Raw genomic sequence first — 20,686 nt, 5'->3', positions numbered from 1 at the left:
AAGATTCTCCCTTGGGGGCTGATTCTCAAGGACCAAGTATGCATACCTGGGCCCATTAGAAGAAGATTCAAGAAACCAGTAGGAAAAATGAGGTCAAAGCTATTGCTAAAACTATGCATTCTCTGGTGGACTAGGCGGTAAATCTAATCAACACTCCTTAGCTGGTTGGTTGCTATTCCTTTGCTGGACTTTAACTATTTTTCTAGCACTGTCCTTTGTGACCTCTTTTTTGTTGTTTAATATCTATTTCATGCTTGGTCTTGGTTTATTTTCTTTGTAGTTATTTTATCTTGCTTGTTTCCAAAACTCTACTGTTGTATAGGTTTTGGATCCTTTAAAACCTTCTTTTACTTAATCAAAACAATTGAATAATTTGGGGTGTAAGGTTGAATTTGAAAACAAGGTTGCTAAGATATATGACACAAATGAGAAACTGATTGGAAAGGGTAATGTAATGCCCCACCAAGGGATCCAAAAGAATTAACCTAAAGTTTTACTAAGTTTGCCAAACATTTTTTTTTTTAAACAAGAAAGATAAATCATACACATCAAACACATAGTAGCGAAAGTAATAACATATAATCAACTAAAAGGATACATAATAGGTTACATTCCTTAAGGATCCCCTAACGTTGAATTACATTTAAATTTTAGCTTATTCTAAGTCTAAAAAATACCATATCCATATGAAAGAATAATTATAAGTCCAATATCCATTTAAATAATATACATTTGTTCTAAATTCCTCTTAGCAAATGAAATTTAGAATACTCAATCATCCACTGTACATGTCACAGGGTATGAAAGGCTAAAAGAATATACATATGTAAAAATAGAAATACATCATCCTCCTCAAATCCATGATACAAGGTACAATGAATAAATAAAACCATACACCATATGATATATCCATCCATCATAAAATATAACCATCTATCACAATGATACATAGATAGAATGAAAGTAAATGCAGGGAATCTCTAGCCATGGTAGCAATAGAAAAATCTCAATGGTAAGAGTGAAAAAACTCTACCACCTAACCATGTGGAACCTAAATGGCCCACTCCCACCACGCTGAGGAGATAGTCTCAAGTCTCAAACAAGATATCAAACCACATATCAAAAGTACTCTCTAAGTCCAAGAAATCCTAAAAGCAATCTAACTCAAAGGTTCCAAGATAGGTCGACATCTAATTCCTAGAGGAACACAAGACACATAGGAAACCTACTATGTAAGTGGTCAAGTGTCATCGCATGAATCATGCTAGAGTTATCCTAGTAGTCTCTTAGGACCCAAGGTCCCTAGTGATTCCTATGTAGCCACTAGTATCCTCTCGTACTAACAAGGCATACTACAGAATGCAAGGTTGCAACCAAGCATTCTCTCTACTCCCATCCTAGTTTGTACTAGCACTTGAGGCATGGGTGAGATCATACAAAGACTCTTATTAGGTTTATTTTATTACTCATTTAGTGTAATGTTTTCACTTATTAAACAACTTACAATGAGTTACCTTGGGAACCACTTAGGGCCTCGGCCCTTGTTGCAAGTCACTTCCTGACACTACATATAGATTACCTACCCTAGGCTCATAAAAGTACAAATCAAATAAATAATATAAAATCACCTCATCCCTATACAAGTGACTGGAAAGCATCAAAAGATAATTCGTAATAATCACATCAGTTCTCTACGAGCAACTAGAAAGCATCCCAATAATATTGATCAACGACTCAAAATGGTTAAGTCCAACATGTCACAACATGACATCTCCAAGAATAAGAAAAAAAACACCTCAGTCCTATCAAAGAGACTGGAAAGCAACCGCAGTATAACTAATCGAGGACTCAAAAATGGTTAAGTCAAGTAGAACATATATACACCTCAGTGTCACACAAGATCACTGGAAAGAAATGATGAATAGTAAATACAAATATATCATAGAGCATACCAGACACATTACCATGGTTGGGTTTAAAGAATCAAGATCAAAACATCAACATGACATCACAAACACATAACCTCCGAGCCTCTGGTAACATCCTAGGATAGGTCAACGCTCTAGTCAACCCCCAAATCCAAAACACAAATAGCATATAGAAAACAAAGTTTTCATAGTTTAGTTTGATTTTGGAACATACCATTTAGTTAAAACTAAGGTTTCAGTGTGGGTTTTCGAGCTTAAAAGATTACATCTTAATCCTTATAGTTTAACCCATTTCCCATATTTGATTAAAAGTCTAATTACCCAACTTGATTTAAATCAATTTTCTAAAATGATCTAAAGGCAAGTTATTTATTGAACTTATCAAAATAAATAAGTAATTCCAATCTAAACAATATTATTAAAAATAATATTAAAATAAATCTACAATTTTCATTTAACTATATTTATCATTAATTAAATTTAATTAAACTAATTTTTTTTAAAGTAAATTAATTAATGATTACTAAACTAACTACTTACATTAATATCTTAAAAACTATCAGTTATTAATAATTAATAAAATTATCAATAATTTTATTAATTAAAAATTAACTATATTTAGATGCATTATTATTAAATCATTAAATAAAATTTTAATTTTAATAATAAATATTATTTAAACAATAATAAATTAATATTAAAAATCTTATTAATTTAAATAATAATTAACAATAATATAAAAATTATTATTAATGTTGTTAATAACTATTAATTAAATAAATCTTAATACTCAAATTATTAATAAATAATATTTTAAAAAAACTTTATAATATTAAAGTTTAAAATAAATTGCAAAGCAATTTCAAATCGTTGCAACCATGACCATATGGCTACTGTCGCAATCGTATTGCGACCTGCGAATATTTATATTTTATTTCTTTTAATATAATTTGCAAGTATAGTCTGATAGAAGAATTATTATCAACTATTAAAATTTTCAATCTAGGATATTCATTTCCAAATTCAACCTCTTCCCAAATTAAATACAATTTCTATCATCTAGAATGAGGGTTTCCAATTGGGTAATCTTGATCTCCTTGCACACAAAAGGAATCAACATGCATATCAGTATTCTCCAAAAATTACAAGATTGAAGGATTCGTTGCAACAAAATACAAACAATCAAATTCATAGTCATGAAGAAGACATGATTATCTAAATAGCATAATGCTAACTGATTGAGAAAAACTCAAGAACCTACCTAGTTCTGATGCTAAAATCGCAATGCCTAGAAGATTTGTGAAAGAATTCACTTCTATCAAAGAACTTCTCTCTAAAAATTTTCCCAGAAGATTTGTGAAAGAATTCACTTCTATCAAAGAACTTCTCTCTAAAAATTTTCCCAAAATTTCCCTTCCAAAATTTGTGTCAAAATTCTCATCCCCCAAAAATGAACCCTCCCATTGTGATAAAGAATTCTCTCCTTAAATTGGGGCACTAATTATGTGTTCACCCGGGAGAACTCTGTGCTTACTAGACTTCAACTCCTATTAACTTTTATTTATCTTTTCTTTATCTCTTCCATGCACGTTAAATTAAATTATTAAATAACTTTACTTAATTTTCACTTGACTTCTCTTTTAATTAATTTATTAATTTTCAATTTCATGCGCACTTTATGCAATTAAAACATCTTTATTAAATTCACTTGTTTTATCTTTTAATTAATTTCTTATATTTTCATCTCATGCATAGATCATGTGAACTTAAAACTTTTAACAAATTAATATATTTTTCACTTTTTAATTTATTTTCAAAACTTAATTGATAAAATATTTATTAACTTAAATAATAATGATATTTAGTATTTATTTAAAAATGAACCCTAAATATATTATTATTAAATTAAATAAATATTATCACATTCTAAATTTATTCTTATAATATTTATCTTCAAATTTAATTCTTTTTTTATTTAATTAATTTTCTAATTAATTAAATATAATTAAATATTAAAATATCATAATAATTTTCCATTAAATTAAATCATTTATTTAATATTTTAATTAGACTTAATTAATAGAAAATTTACCAAAGACTCATAAAATAACATACGAAAACCCATCAAAGAAAAACACATTCAAAATCAAACCAAGGGTTATAATCACAAATTAATGTCATCTGATGCATTCAAAAGGTAGAGAACTCAGATACTTGTCCTACTTTTCTGAGACAAATGGCTTAAATGTTTAGGATTTGGACTTAAGAATTTATCTCCCCTCTCTTACCATTGAGATAATCCTGGCAATTCAAGGAAGTCAATACTCGATAACTGCAACCTACATAAAATCTACGCATTTACAAATGTAATATTCTAAGCTAAACAACCAATGGCAAGAAGTGGTGCATCGTGTAGATCTTGACTAGCAGGTGACTACGACTTCCTTCCTTAACCACATCAGAAACACCATACATAAAGAAAATAAACACGCACACCATACACATGCAGTATGGGGTAAGTATCCATAAGAGAACACATATGATAATTCATCTAACTAAACATCATCAATAACTAAAAAACACTATAATAATCATCATGCATACATGAAGTATAGAGTACCAAGTAATCTCATCATATATCAACTAAATCTAAAACAATATCTGATAATCTCAGAACAATACAACTAATAATCAAACATAAAACTGGCCTAAAAGAGTTCGGCAATGACAAAAAAATGTAATCTAGGGGTAGGCACTATAGGTGATCAAACTAAAAGTAATCTATTCTATCTTGACATAGAGGATGCTACTTATCATGTTGTAAAGTTTGATGATGTATGGCTATGGCACAAGAGGTTATGTCATGTTAATTTTGATAACTTGGTTAGTATTAGTAACATGAACAAAATTAGAGGTTTACCTAAGTTGAAGAAGCCTAATAATGTAATGTGCAAACAATATCGGTTAGGCAAAATAACAAAGTCAAGTTTTAAGAGCAAAACTTACACCTCTAAAGAAATACTTGAGATTGTTCATACTAACCTGTGTGGACCAATTTATGTGTAAAGCTACAAAAGAGATAAGTATATTCTATTGATTATTGATTATTACTCTAGAATGATGACAGTTATGTTTCTAAAGCAAAAATATGATGCTTTTCAAATGTTTAAGTGGTATTTAGCAAGAGTTGAGAAGGAAGCAAGTAAAAGCTTGAAGTGTTTGAGATCTGATAGAGGAGTAGAATTCACATCAAAGGAATTTGACATGTTTTGTAATGACAGAGGAATCAAGACATACATCTACCCTTAGAACCCTCCAAAAATTGGAATTTTTGAAAGGTGGAATAGATCTATAATGGACTATGTTAGAACAATCATGATGAAGAAGAATGTTGCTTTGAAATACTAGAGAGAAGCTGTAACTACAACTGTCTATATGTTAAACTATGTACAAGTCAATTAAAGTACTCATTCAACATGTTTTGAATTATGGTATGGATCCTCACCCAATGTAAAATAATTTAATGTATTTGGAAGCAAATGTTACATTCTTAAGAATTTTAGGAATGGTGAACTTGATGCAAAAGTGAAGAAGGTATATTCCTAAGCTATTCCAAAAGAAGTAAAGCTTATAAGTGTGAATACTAACACTAACAAAGTTGTGGAAAGTGTAAATGTAAACTTTGATAAATATAAAAAAGTATATGAGGCTGAACCTATGAAAGAACCAGAATAATACAAATCATTTATATACTCTTATGAAGGTATGCCTGTTGAAGAAGATGCTACAAACCAACAACAAATTTCAATGATTGCCAAGTCACATACTATGAATGCCAAGTTGTATTCAGGAACTGAGCCACATTCAGATGTTGAGTTATAGAATGAAGTTGAAGCACATTCTAATTCATAGATTGGTGAAAATGATGAGTTACTTGAAAAAGATGCACACAGTGATTTTGAAGCTGAAAGACAATGTAAAGAAGTTAGAGTTGAACCAAGATTGTCCAAATATGTGAAGAGACACCATCTTGTTGTACAAATCATTGGAGATAAAGATGCTAGACCAATGACAAGAAATAGATTGAGAAATGATACATGTTTTCTAAGCACAAAGGAACCCAAATCAATGAGAGATGCATTAGAACATATAGACTGAAATAAGTTAATGGAAGAAGAGATTGAACAAATTGAAAAAAATAAAACATGGAGTCTAGTTCCTAGACCAGAAGACAATTATATGATTGGAACCAAGTGGGTATTCAGGAACAAGCTAGATGAAAATGGTGAAGTCACAAGGAAAAAATCAAGACTAGTTTGCAAAGGATATGCACAAGAAGAAGGAATTGACTATGGAGAGGCATTTTCCCCTATTGCTAGATTGGAAGGAGTAAGAACTTTACTTCCTTATTCTGCATACAAAGGTTTCAAAGGTTATCAAATGGATGTTTAATCTGCATTTCTGAATGGTATATTAGAGGAAGAAGTTTACATAGAACAACCAAAAGGTTTTGTTGATGTTAATAATAAGAACATGGTATGTACATTACAAAAAGCTCTATATGATTTGAAACAAGCACCAAGAGCATGGTATGAGAGACTTTATAAGTATCTTGTGGAGATTGGATTTGAAAAGATTGATGATAACAAAAATCTATACATAAAGATAAAGAAAGGAAAAGGTATTTTGTTATCTAAAATTTTTGTTGATGATATCATATTTGGAGGTCAAGATGTTTTATGTAAGGATTTTGCAAATTAGATGAAGCAAGAATTTGAAATGTGTATGTTTGGAGAGATCAAAGTCTTTGTGGGTTTGCAAGTATATCAAATGAAATATGGTATATACATCACTCAATAAAAATATGTCAAAGAAATACTAATTTTTTTTTGGATTGGAGGATTCAAAACTAGTTAGTACACCTATGGTGATAGGACTCAAGTTGTCAAAGAATAATGATTCAATTGAAGTAAATCAAACATTGTATAGGTCTATGATTAGAAAATTATGATATGTGGTACATAGTTGACCTGACATTGCATTATCTATAGGGATAGTTGAAAGATACTCTGCTAACCCTAGGGAGAATCATTTAATAGTTGTAAAGATAATAATGAGATATCTGAAAGGAACATAAGAGTTTGGTCTATACTATAAGAAGAATGAGAAATTTAAATTAAGAGCATACACTGATGCTGATTAGGTTGGAAACATTGATGATAGAAAGAGCACTAGTGGAGGAGCATTTTTCTTAAGCAAGAAGTTGGTTACATGGACTAGCAAGAAACAAAATTGCACTTCACAATCTATTGCTGAAGCTAAATATGTTGCTACTTCTATGAATTGCACAAACATTGTATGGATCAAACAACTACTCAAAGGAATGAAGGAAGAGATCACAGAACCAATGATTCTTTATTGTGATCATACAAGTGTTATCAATATATCAAAGAATCTAGTGATGCACACAAAGACTAAGCATATTGCAATCAAGTATCATTACTTGAGAGAATTAGTTCAAGATAAAGAAGTGAAGATGGAATATGTTAACACAAAAGAGAAAATTGATGATATCTTCACAAAATAATTACCTAAGGATTCTCATGAATACCTAAGAGATAAATTAGGGGTGATACCCCTATCAAAGTCTATCTAAGTAACAAGAGGAGTGCCTGCATCAAACAAGTTGATATTCATATGTTATAAATTGATGTAGATGATATTACTTTAGGAGTTTCCTAAAGTAATCAAAGAGCTAAAACTTCAAATCAGTCACAAGCAAGGTGATAGAGGAAGAAATTGAAGAAATTAAAAAGCTTATATTTGCATGATTAAAGATGATAAGTCTTTGGCATTGTTGTCAAAGAGGGAGATAATATTGCTAATCAATAGTATGATCACTAATCAAGAGAGATAATTATTGATATTTCTGATTAGAGGAAAACACAAGTATGATGAGGGAGATAGAGAAATACAAGAAAGAGGGAGAAATCCTAATATCTACCTAGTGAGAAGGAGATATAGTAAAAGGGAGATATAAGGTGAAAATCAGAGGGAGTTATAAAGAGTTTTGTAACATATTCAGAAGATGGAAGTTGCTAATAAAGGGAGAGATTTCAATACAAGGAATTATTTTCTTTTTGGTATTGGTATTGTCTTACTGTTTTAACCTAGTCAGTTTAGTTAACAAGGTGTTTACCATTTGGTTGATTTGGTTGATCAGTTTGTTTTGCCATCAATGCCAAAGAGGGAGCTTGTTGAGAATGAATTGAAGAAGCTAATAAAAAAGGGAGATTGTTGAGAACATAAAAGTATGACCAATATGCTTCAATCATTGTTTTGTCACTGATGTCAAACCTACTATTTTCTAGTAAGACAACTACTTATAAGACTTAAGTACTATCATTTAGATGATTTATGAAGAGTATTTTATCAAAAGATGTAACAATAGCACCTAGAGGAAAGGTTGAGTTATGATTATGTAAAGAAGTACAAGAATTAGTTAAGATAGTGATGACATGATGTATTTATAATCTACTTAAGGTTACAAAGATTGATTACACTAATAAAGTTTAGAAGAACAAATTACACAAAGTTTGTCTACCAAGCTTGATTGAGTGGCTAGTAGGTGCCAAGAAAAGTCAGTGCAAACTAAGTAGAAAATTAGTTGGAGCTAAGTTAAAGTTCATGCTAGTGTATGCCGAGTAGAACTATGAATGTCAAGTAAAGTTTAGTTGATGTCGAGCACCAATAAACTTTAGTTCATGCTAAGTAATTCCATAGTGGATGCCAAGAAATGTAGTATGTGCCAAGCAATAGAAGCAAGATAATTTCGAGCTATTGCATTATTTAACATATCATGAATTCGATGAATCTGAGCTGAAAAGTTTATTTTCTTGGATTATGTGAACTAGGTGGAAGATAAGGATGATGAACTGATGGCATAGACTTCAAGGTAAACTATTTTGAGGCGATTCAAAGAGGATTCTAGGAGAAGTTTCTAGAAGATATAGAATGTGGGATAGATACATTTTATCTTACCTAATCCATCCTAACCCTAAATTGGATGATGGAGAATGAGCAGAAAAATATCTTAATTTCCTATTTATAGGACTGACTGGTCAGAAGCAAATAGGGTTAAGTGCAAAAAAGGGATTTGCTTCATCAAGTGACCTAAGAGAAGAATCTACATTGGTATGATAAGTAAGAAGGCTTAAGGAGATGAATACTTGAAGGGTGAACAAGCTATCAGAGCTGCAAACTATAAAGGCCAAGCAAAATTGAGGATTGAATAGTGATTTGTAATCTACAAATGAAGTTGTAAGTTGTATAAGATCAAGCCTTACTATTACTCTCTAACAATTGTATCAATCTAGGGAAAATCCTTTGATTAAGGTTAAACTAATAGTCATTTGTAAATCCTTTAACCAGGTAATATTCCAAGTGAATGGTCTAAAGTCCACTAACAAGGCTCACTCCTAACAGGGTGATTGAAATCCTTTAATAGTGGGTACTGTAACCTTTAATAGGGTTGGCCTTTCATAGTGCATCACTTCAGAAGAGTGAAAAAGGAGTAGCATGTTACTAGTGGTTTTTCTCAATTGTGTTTCCACTTAAATAATTGTGTCAATTGTGTTGATGAATCTATTATGTTTTATATTTACATTTTTGCAAGTTGATTTGATAGTAACCTACAAGTTTTAAGTAATTGAATAATCTCATGAATGCATGCATGATGAAGATAAAACTTTTATGGGTTCACTAAGCTATGAAAAGTTTTATTTATACATCTGGACCTTGGATGACTAATTCACCCCCCTTCTTAGTTATTCTAAAAATATTCCAACAATTGGTATCAAAGCCATCTACTTAAGAGGACTAGTTTGAAGGTACTAGAAGCACAAATATCGAGATGTCAAAAAGAGAAAGATGTCAAAAAGAGAAGTACCAAAGCTCAATAGAGGTAACTTTCTTGCATGGAAAAGTTTGATGAAGCTACACCTTGGAGGACTTGGAGATCATGCACAATCTACCATTACCACTTAGCATGTTGACCCTATTGGAGAACTAACTACTAGGGATATGAGAAAGAAGAAAGAACACAACCAGGCTTCTCATAAGGATATTGAGGATAGTGGTGCTTCTCAATATGTTACTTCTCATAAGGACATGTTTGATTCTTTGCAACATAATTTAGCTAACATTCCAATTCAATTAGCTAATAATCATGCCTGTAAAGTTGAAGGTTTAGGTAATGTAAGTGTTCCTAATACAAAATTGAATAATTTTCTTTATGTTCCTAATTTGAAAACTAATCTTCTTTCCATTGTAAAGCTATGTTAAGACTATAAAGTTGAATTATATAAGGATATGTGCTATGTGATTGATCCTCAAACTTATCAAGTTTCTCATGCTAAATTGGATCATGATTATTTATTTAAATTTCATGACTTTTCTAGTTCAAGGTATTCTTTGCATACCTATATTGATTTCAATATATGGCATGAAAGACTTGGCCATTTAAATTTTAATTATATTACTTTAATGCAAAAAGAAAATATGGTTGATGGATTGCCTCAAATTATTCCTTCCAAAATTATTTGCACTAGTTGTATGAGTGGTAAGATGCATAGGGAGCCCTTTCCAAGTGGTAAATCATGGGCACAAACTCATAAGTTGTTCCTAGTCCATAGTGACCTTTTGAGCCCCATGGAGAATAACTCCATCCAAGGTTCTTGGTATTCACTTACTTTTATTTTTGATTTGTAAAGGAGAACTTGGATCTATTTTTTGCATAGAAAGGATCAAGTTCTTGATATTTTTATTGAATTTCATTTATATGTTGAAAGGAAATTTGAATTTAAACTTAAGATTCTTAGAACTGATAGTGGAAAGGAATATGTGAACAATGTTTTTCATTCTTATTTAAAATCATGTAAAATTAAACATGAGTTTACAATTCTTTATACACCACAACATAATGGTGTGGCAAAAAGAAAGTGTAGGACCATTGTTGAAATGGCTAGATGTGTGTTACATGATAAGAATATGTATTATGAGTTTTGGGATGAAGCTATGTTTTGTGCTACTTATCTTATTAATAGGACTCCTACCAAAGCTCTCAAGGATATTACTCTCGAAGAGGCATGGTCTAGTAGGAAGCCCAATTTACATCACTTGAGGATTTTTGGATCTATTGCTTATGTTCATACTCCTAAAAAAAAGGCATAAGTTAGATGATAAGTCTTCTCCTTTTATCTTTGTTGGGTATGATAAAAATGCTAAGGTTTATAGATTTTATGAATCTTGGTGGGTTAGCTTAATACCTTAGAAATAAAGGATTGGACATCCTTTCATAGTGACTCCATGATTAGATAGAATCATGCATTTTCCTAAAGATAACATACTAACTTGATTTTATTTTGTCAACCTAGGAGTGTAAGCTTGAGAGGGTGGCTACAAAAGTATATGTTTTAATTCCTCTTTAAGTCATTACAACTAAAACAAAGGGAAATTTGAAGGAGACTTAAGCTAGAAACTGAAACAACATCTTAACTTAGAGCTTAAAGTAATGCTACAAACAATAAACCTATTTATTCTCCTATTTTGTGGGAACAGTTCACTAATTCTATTACCAATGGTTGTAGGAACAACATAATTCTATCTTGAAAAGAAAGAAACAAAGAAATAAAATATATTCTAATAGAGTAGTCCACTCACCAAGTGGGTCCCCTTGGATGAGTGAACAGAAAAGATAATCAAGACAGAAGATGTAAGCTTGAACTTTATATTCTATTCATTTATGGTAAGAGATTACATCAAACAAGATTACACAATGCTATTATGAAAATCAATCTATTCTACCTTTCTTCCAAAAACATTATTTCAAAGCTACAATAGGCGCTATTTGAAGGGAAACTTCAACAACTTCCTAACTCTATGATAACTCCATCAATAAGGATTAATTATAGATTCATAAAGTTTACAATAGAAATATCATTAACCGTGATTAAATCCTCTAATAATATAGAAGGTTGAGGGAACTATATTCGTGTGCTTCCATAATAAAAAATATTCAATATCTTTCTCGTTTGTGGTGGTAAAGAAATCTGGTCAACTTTGACTTAGCATTGAGTTGTTGACTTTGAATACATGTTGTAGGTACCTGCATAACATTGAATGCATACAACTTCCACATACATATATATTCATTTCATCATCAATGTTAAAAAAGGTGCAATGTTCAAACTATCACTCTTTGCAATTCCTATGGCTACAGGAAGGAATCTACCCAAACATAGCATGGATGAGGAAACATTTATCATCATGTAACTTCCCTTCATTATACCATAGAAGACGATACATTCAATCAAACATAGCATATTTGAACTATCTATACTTTCAACTTCATGTATTAACATACAGATAAGATATTTATAAAAACATAAGTTCCTTTTCTTAAAATGTCATGTCCCCTTTTCAAATAATTAAAAATAATAATCTTTGCTAAGGTAGGCAAGCCCAAAAATGTGAAGTTTTAGAAAAAGGAGATAATATTTGGAAGCTAATGGACTAATAAATGAAGATTATTATTAAAATATGTTTTATTAACCCCTCTTGGACATGAGTTAGGGTTATGCCCTCTTTTAAGGGGTTTGGAGGCATTTAGAGCTGATTCCAGAACTTGATTTTTGCGCATTACTTTGTTGTTCTTCAGAGGCTACCAAACCTGTGGAGAAGGAGACCCAAGAAAGGGATTTTTCAGGTTTCTAGGAAGGATAAGGATGGGATTTTGAAGCCATTCCATGTGCATGCTCATGCAGAGTTTTCCTTTGTGCTGAACAGTGCAGATTTGTGGGTTTTTGGGTGTGTTTTTTTGTAAGAGTTTGGTGTTTCCAGTTGAGTATTTCATATCAGTTTGGGTTGCTGCTGTATTTTATACTTTTAGATGTTAAAATAAAGCTGAATATATTTATTTGGTCATGATTATACTTTTTTGATAGATTATTAGTGTTTTTGTGGTGTTTTCGAGCTATTCTATGTTGTTTTTGGGAGCCCGATGAGCATTGTTTTATCCTCTGTTTGGGAGCTGTTGTGTAAATGTTATACAGATATAGAAATGTCATTTTTTAGGCTTTTATGCTACTGAAATTTCTATAAGAATGTCCACTTTCAGATTTATTAATAATATGTGAAGCTGTGGAGTTTTTGGCACTATTTCGGGCATACCCGATTTGGGGGTTTATTGAGAAATTGGTGGATCTTTGAAATATTGGTTGTTTGATTTTAAAGATTTTATTAGAGGCTTGAAATATCATATAAAATCAGAAAAGGGACATTCCAGTGGTATCAGAGCTATGATCTTGCCAGCCTAAGGGTTTGTAGAAGTTGCATGTCAATTTTGACAACTACCCAAATCTTGCATGTCAAAATATATGGTTGCATGCTACTTCTAATCATTTTCATGTTAGTTCTTGGTGAATTTGATGGTTGCATGTTGCTTCTAATCAGCTGCATGTCATAATATATGGTTGCATGCTACTTCTAATCATTTTCATGTTAGTTCTTGGTGAATTTGGTGGTTGCATGTTGCTTCTAATCAGCTGCATGTCAAAATCTATGGTTGCATGCTACTTATAATCATTTTCATGTTAGTTCTTGGTGTTTGAAGAAATTATAACCTATTGGGGTTACACTCTACTTTATCTAGAATGGACAGGTATAGTACTGAGTCTCAAAGGACATGATCTTGGACAATTGATATCCAGAGTCAGAATAGTAAGAAGGATGGTTATTTAGACATTCGAGATAAACTTAGGAAAATAAGCCATGACATGTATGAATAGTTGGTTGAGCACCACCGTATGATGAATGACATGTTGTTCAACCTAGCTAAGGTGGATAAGTTGATTGGATTTCTATTTGGTAGATTTTCTCATAGGGTAGATGACACAATTACCAAGAACTTGCATGAGGAGTTTGAGAAACTAGCTTATAGCCAGGAAGAGGTCTCAGATTCTACTCTGCCACAGGAGGTAGTGGGTTTAGATGATGATTATGAGGAAGATGTTGTGCATGATGGTGAGATACCTGGTAGAGATGAGCAGACATTGAGCACTCATGAGTTTGCTGAGAAAGAGTACCAAGCACAGTTAGATGCTTCATCACATGAGGTTGAGGTAGGTAGTACTTCACATGATTTGTCCAACCAAATGAAGGTGAACAAAGATAGTATTGTGACTTCATTATCTCATCATGAAAGGATGCAGGATATGATAGAGGATCACATTCGAATGATTCAGTTACAGGGTAGACATAAGGGAGTTCAGGCAAAGTCTCCTTGTGTTTACTTACAAGCGATTAGGGAAGGAATGGGAATGATGAAGTTGACTTATTTACATATTCTATTAGATTGTGACCATCTTCTTAGCCTTGTTGGAGACTATTTAGATGCCTTGAGGAGGAAGGAGGAGGAAGTTGATAGGCTTTCTCACGAGCTTGAGAACACCCGAGCTTCTTTGGTGAATACTCCATTGGCATCACAAGACTGGGAGAGACATGGGGATAAGCATGGCATGGAATTGAGTATAGTTTCATCTTGCACTCCTGATACTCAGCTTTCTGTGAATGGTAGATCATATGTGGTCATTGGTAATGTTGTGAGTTCATCTTGCATTCACATCCAGGATATAGGGACAATGTCAGACAGGTATGTGGAATTAGTTGGTATTGGTCATATTACTCAGGTGAGGAGTTTTCCTGAGTTACTAGCTAATTATAGTTTATGTATATGGACTCAAGATTATTATATTGGCATTTGGGATTCAGTTGATTGGAAATCTTTAACACTTTTTTGTAGCAGTGATTGTTTGGGTGCTATCATGGATTTGATTAGTAGATTGCATGGTGTTGTCTTTTCTTGTGCCAAGAGCTTATCTGATGTTGTGTGTACAGATGAGTCCCAAGATCATATTGGCATTGATGACATCGAAGAGGATGCAGTGGGCAGTTTTGAAGACTTAGTTTCCTTGGGTACATAGGAGTTGGAAAATAGTGCTATAGTTTTTGATACTCTGTATGTTGATATAAGCTTTAGGGTTGAGTCACAGAATATGGATGGTAATACTCTAGAGACTAGTAACTTTGAGGATACTCCTTTAGACAGTGTATCAGAGGAGGTTTGTAGGAGACAGTCAAGCCAGTGCCATCATGTGTCTAATCAGTTGAGAGTTAGTGACCAAGACATTGCTATCACTTGCTAGCATTTTGATGCTACTCGTCAATTGTTAGCAGTTTATGGATGGGGTTCTCCTACTAGTGATGAGTAGGGAGGTAGTTATCTTTCCTTGATAGAGTTCCACTCTTTATGGGAGGCTATTCAAATTCTGAGATAGGATTATATGTAGTTGGTAGCTGATAGAGATTATCTTATGGAGTGGGGTAGTATAGCATACAATGCATTGTTGGCCAAGGAAGATGAGGTGAATGAGCTTACTCAGCAGCTTGAGGTGACTTCTGAGATTCTTGAGAGTACACAGTTGGCTTTCAAGGAGTCACAATTTCATTTGACTAAGGTGACCATGGAGTTAGAGCAACTACAATCTTTACTAGATTCTATACAATCACAAGCTATGGTGTCTGGTTATCCGAGGATGTCCATGGTCAAGATTGTCAAAGATAGTGGAGATGGGGATGCATACATCCTTGATACTAACATTGGCATATCAGGTTTGTCCCCATTAGAGTCAGGTTCAGTTGAGATGGGTGCTGCAGCAGATTATTGTGGTATGCCTGACATGGTGGTGACCTCTAGTACTAATGGCATAGAGACTAGAGATGTTGTATCAAAGACCATGTGTGATGTTGGTGAGCTGATAATGGGCATGGTTCCTTCTAGTAATACTACTCCCTTGTTGATGTCTTCAGAGGTAGTAGTCAGTTCTAACTTGATTAGTGATTGATTGCAGTTAGTTGCATCTGGATTGCAATCTGAGCCACTGACTGAGATTGGCGCATTCTATCGACATTACATTGTGAAGTATGCTCATCAATTTACCTTTTATGAACATGTTGGTGAGATGATGATATAGAGATGTACTTTGGTTCCTAGTGCTTATCATCAGTTATGGGATATTTTGACGCCTCGAGATGAGAGTTGTGATGGGCATGACAATGCGATAGGTCCTGCAGTTGATAGCTTGATAATACATGACTTAGAGCAAGATTTTTGGAGTAATGCTTCAGTGGGTGTTGTTATTAATTCTACTCCTTTGGCTATGACATCTCCTCACTTAGCTCGTGATCAGTCACAGTGGGTTGTATCACTTGTTCATGGAAAATTTGGTTTGGGTTCCATTTCTTGTTGTTTATCTTTTGATGGCTTTTCACCATCAGGGGTGCATGGGAGTTATGGTTATGAGACAGTGGCCAGTGATTTGCAGAGTTGGGTTGAGTGTAGGAGTTGTACAGTGTGTGAATTTTCCACACTTGGTACAGTTTCATTCGGGAGCATTCACCATTGTTGCAGAGTTGGATTGTACATTTCGTATAGGCCAGTGGGATGCGTTGATGATATTTATTGTGTTGGCAGTTTGATTTGTTAACTTTACTTGGGTTTTGATGTTCTAAGAGTTTGTGTCTCATGGGTTTCTGATTGTGGAAGTTGTGACTTTGGAGTTTGGTTGAGCTGTAATTGTCAGTTTGATTATAGATTCCTCTTGGTTATATTGTAGAGGATATTGTAGGAGCTTGTGTTAATTGACAATAGTATAGTTCATGACTACATTTGGGATCCAGGTGGATTATTTGGTTTATTTTTTATCCATTTCTTGAGGACAAGCAATATTTGGAAGGGGAGGACTTGTCATGTCCCCTTTTCAAATAATTAAAAATAATAATCTTTGCTAAGGCAGGCAAGCCCAAAAATGTGAAGTTTTGGAAAAAGAGGATAATATTTGGAAGCTAATGGACTAATAAATGAAGGTTATTATTAAAATATGTTTTATTAACCCCTCTTGTACGTGAGTTAGGGTTAAGCCCTCTTTTAAGGGGTTTGGAGGCATTTTGGGCTGATTCTAGAACTTGATTTTTGCGCATTGCTTTGTTGTTCTTCAGAGGCTGTCAAACTTATGGAGAAGGAGACCCAAGAATAGGATTTTTTAGGTTTCCAAGAAGGCTAAGGATGGTATTTTGAAGCCATTCCATATGCATGCTCATGTAGAGTTTTCCTTTGTGCTGAACAGTGCAGATTTGTGGGTTTTCGGGTGTATTTTTTTGTAAGAGTTTGGTGTTTCCAGTTGAGTATTTCATATCAGTTTGGGTTTTTGCTATATTTCAAGCTTTTAGATGTTAAAATAGAGCTGAATATATTTATTTGGTTGTGATTATACTTCTGTAATAGATTATTAGTGTTTTTGTGGTGTTTTCGGGCTATTCTATGTTGTTTTCGAGAGCCCGATGAGCATTGTTTTATCCTTCGTTTGGGAGCTGTTGTGTAAATGTTATACAGATCTAGAAATGTCATTTTTTAGGCTGTTATTCTGTTGAAATTTCTATAAGAATTTCCACTTTCAGATTTATTAATAATATGTGAAGCTGTGGAGTTTTTGGCACTATTTCGGGCATACCCGATTTGGGGGTTTATTGAGAAATTGGTGGATCTTTGAAATATTGGTTGTTTGATTTTAAAAATCTGATTAGAGGCTTTAAATATCATATAAAATTAGAGGAAGGGAAATTTCATAAAACCATAGAGTCACAACTATTTCTGCAAGATAATTGTCTAAAAACATGATAAAAGGATCTCAAAATAATGGCCTTTTAGAGGCTCATCATTCCCCCCAAATGATCTATTGTTGGTCCTAAACAACCATGAAGTTCTTGATCTGGGCCCAAAATCTCTAGTCACTAGGTGTCTTTTCTCCTAGCTCATAATGAACATAGTCAAAGTAACAATAATTTTCCCTGAGCCTTTTCCAGCACCGAACTTTAGCTACCATATCATGATCTTTTGCATTATCATTTGTTGCTATTAGTGGTTGTAGGAGAATAGGAGGTTGATACCTTAGTGGAAGCCAATGTTTGTGTTGATTTCTCCCCAACTCAATATACCATGGAACCCTAATAGTAGCAAGAGTCAAATTCTGAGGAGAGTGGGGTTATCTTATCCTTAAGTCATGCAACATCCTTGTCCATTGTTTCCTTGAAGCAACAATTGTAGTCTCAACATCTTGAGATGAGTGTTGTTCCTAGTCTGTAAAAGCTCATTCTTTGAATGAACATAATTTACTAGATCTTGCAGGGTTGCCCATAATGGAAATCCAATGTAAAACTTCCTATCTAGAATGTTGAACCTTTGGTCTCCTGAGAAGTAGTGATGCTTGATGTTCTCTACTCATCTAATTCTATATCCATGACATCACTACTCTTAATTGCACATCCCCTACATATAGGAGTGAGTTTTACTCTATGTAATTCATTACTGCCAGATTATGGAGATATAGTTCACACATTAAATTTTTCAAAGGCATAAGAACAAATTGGAATGTGTCATAAAACTCATGTGGATTAGAAATAGAGGGATTAATACATTCCATAATTCTAGTCAATTTAAAATTGGCAAATTGATTTTTAGGAAACAAGGCATACATTGGTGATGGTGACCTGCATTTAAATCCATAATCAATACTGTGATATATTCAATTCATCTTTTCAAGATTTCATTCTAGTCTGAACTCTATTTCAATTGATAACTCTACTCATTAATAATACGTTTCAATTTTTCTTTCTCTAGCTTCCATTGAGCTCTTTCCCATAAGAATTGTTGAAACAAATTAATACCTACGAACAAAGGTGTAGACAGATTGGGTGGTGGCAATGGTTCTTGGTTAAAGATATCTATCCATTTAGATGTCAAATGCAAAGTTTTTTTGACACTTTATGGTGTGGAGAATTCTCCTTTTCTTATGACAACTATTGTCACCACATTTTCTTCCCTACTAGATTTAGTAGCTTTAGTAGCTAATTTTTCTAGCCCATCTTGATCAAGTTTTTCTATTACTTCCTTAACAATTTCTGGTCTAAATTTTGGGTAGTCCTCTGAAGGAAACTTTGTATAATTTTCACCAATATCTTGCATATCAAGGCTTTCCTCAAATTTCTCGAATACTTAAAGCTCAAAAAACTCTGTATCATTATCAATAAGCACATAGTTAACACTACAATCAACTTGAGGTTGTGGATTTTGGACTTTGTACTCATTTTCACTGGCTACATTTTGCTGCAATTTTTCCTCTAGAGATGACTCCTTTTCACATTTAGAAAAATTAGGGGTAACTATTGGAATAGAGGTTTCAAGAACCCTATTTCCCTTAGAGAGCCTTGCACTTTGCCCCATGGGTGGTGTAGACAAGCATGGAGGATTCTTTCATTTCCTCTTTCTTACAGGTATTTCCACCATAGGTGCTTTAGGAGGTTTTTTTGAATCCTCCTCCTCTTGTGAGTGCAAGGTTTCATTCTAACATTTCTACCTCAGGTTCCACAACTTTATCTTTACCTTCCTTAATGGTAGACCTAGTCTTAATAGATGATGGGGTCTCAGGGGTACTAGAGACTTCTATATTTTTGCTTCTATTTTTGCTAGCAATGGAGGCTTCAGCTTTGTAAATCCTCTTCTTAGTTGGTCTAGAACTAGAGGGAGAAACTTCATAAATATTTTTTAGTTTTGGGAACAACCTTATAGAAACCAGTAGATGTTCTTTCCCTTCATCCAACACCCTGGCCCCTAGGGCTAACCAACCTAGTCTCTACCTCATTTAACCAAAAAAATTCTTCCCATGTCCCAATTGCTTGCTTATTAAACTCCCTTTCTACAATTAATTTTACTAAGAAATGATGAGAGACAAACTAATCCTTTCCTGATTGTACTAAAGAAGCTTGTTTCTTAACAATATTAAACAGGAAATTTTGAACGTTTACTTGTCTACAATCGTGTCATAGGTGAGCCAAAATATTGAAATGTAGGGCATGCAGGTATGTTTAGCATCCTTCACATGTGAAGTACTGGATGATAAACACTATTGGTTGAATAAACTGCATTGACAAGGATAATCTAGATGTACCTTGCTTCTTGTCAATTTCTAGTGGAGGGTCTTGGTGTACACTGAATTGTGCCCTAGCTATCCATAGGTCAAAATATTTTTCCCAATTTTCTCCTTCCTGGGGTAACCTAGTGACTTTGACTACTACCTCTTTTGTGAACTGCAATACCATCCTTTAAGGTTCTCATGAATTAAAGAGTGACCTCTTCATCAAATTCTTTTAGAATAAGATAGTAATCCAACAATCCCTTTCTTCTAAACATCACATAATTGATTGCATCACCCAGAAGAATGCAGTGATCAACTAGCTCGTATCTTTAGAGACCTCCACCCATTGTTGGATCCAATGGAATTTTGGAAAAATCATGATGTTTTAGAGCTTGGTGAATAAAATTTTGCAATATTATGACACTTGTTATCTCAAAAAATGGTGTGTACTTGGAGAGTTTAATGCACAATATCTCATAATATCCTTCTTGTATCAAGTTTCATAATTTCCACTCATGTATAGGTCTATCACCCAAACACGTTGCAAATTATCATTAAAAGTTAAGTAACTACTTTTTAATGTCCTTAATTTCATAATGATGCAATCACAGAAGTACAAGTCATCAACATGTGACATTAAGCATTCAATTACTTCTAGTCATCTCAATTAAC

The sequence above is a fragment of the Cupressus sempervirens genome, chromosome 11 (genome assembly GCF_028749045.1).
Source record: "Cupressus sempervirens isolate cs-2001-9-10 chromosome 11, ASM2874904v1, whole genome shotgun sequence".
Taxonomy (NCBI): domain Eukaryota; kingdom Viridiplantae; phylum Streptophyta; class Pinopsida; order Cupressales; family Cupressaceae; genus Cupressus; species Cupressus sempervirens.
The sequence above is the reverse complement of the archived record's forward strand: the minus strand, read 5'-3'. Positions refer to the sequence as shown.